Source organism: Austrofundulus limnaeus, unplaced genomic scaffold, assembly GCF_001266775.1.
Source record: "Austrofundulus limnaeus strain Quisiro unplaced genomic scaffold, Austrofundulus_limnaeus-1.0 Scaffold997, whole genome shotgun sequence".
NCBI lineage: Eukaryota > Metazoa > Chordata > Actinopteri > Cyprinodontiformes > Rivulidae > Austrofundulus > Austrofundulus limnaeus.
Genome location: NW_013953399.1, coordinates 7,157 through 8,298, shown reverse-complemented (window position 1 = coordinate 8,298; position 1,142 = coordinate 7,157).

The following is a 1,142-nucleotide window of genomic DNA, read 5'->3' as shown; positions in this document are numbered from 1 at the left end:
GTGTGTGTGTGTGTGTGTGTGTGTGTGTGTGTGTGTGTGTGTGCAGCTGCCACACTGAAACTCTGCTTTTAGACTTTCTTTGAAACAAAGTGAAGTTCAGTCAGTGTGTTGGAGGTGTGTTAGAGGAGGACAACTTGACAGAGTGTATTTGGACTCACTGCCTGCACACAGGTTTTAATGAAACTTTCAGTAAACAGTTCAGTTTAAGATCCAACACAACACAACACAATAGTGCAGTTCAGTCAGGTTTACAGACACTGTGCTAACCTGTGATGTCATTCCCACCACATATATCTGTCTGCGACATCTCACAAGATATTACATTATCTTATTAACATTATATATCTTATATATATTTTATCTTATCTTATATTATTATTAGTGCACTTAATTTCCCTCTGATGTCAATGAAGTATTTTTGAATTTGAATTGTATTTTTAAAATTTGACAAAAACAGCTACAGTTTGTCCTGTAAGACGATCTAAACCTGATGAACTCATGATAGATGATGGGTCATGTGCAGTTCTTCAAGAAGTCCTGGGCTTTTGATTATTACAGGTTTTATGGTTTTTTATGTTGTTTTTTATTTTGTTTTATTTTATTGTAAGGATCGACAGAGAAAACAGTGATGTAATCAATGAGTTAAAAACATTTTAGAATCAAAGCTAAACTTGAGAAAAGTAAGATGTCCTGACAGGACCACAGTTTAAAGTGGACCAGCCCTGCTGCAAAAACTGTCCATCTTACCAAGTTTTAAACTCTTACATCCAACCAAAAAGTCTTTTTGATCTTGTTTTCAGACTGATTCATTAAACAAGAACTGTGTAAGAATAATAATCTTGTTTTCAGAATGTATAAGATTATTTGTCTTGTTAACCTGAAAATTTGACTCAAATTAAGTGAAAACTTTCTGCCAATGGAGTAAGAAAATTTTTCTTGGAAAGATTCTTGTAATAAGAAAAAAAATGTGCCAAATCAAGTATTTCAAGAATCTTACCAAGTAAAATTTTCTTACTCCATTGGCAGAAAATTTTGACTTAATTTGAGTCAAATTGTCAGACTAACAAGACAAATAATCTTASACATTCTGAAAACAAGATTATTATTCTTATATAATCAGTTCTTGTTTAGTAAATCAGTCT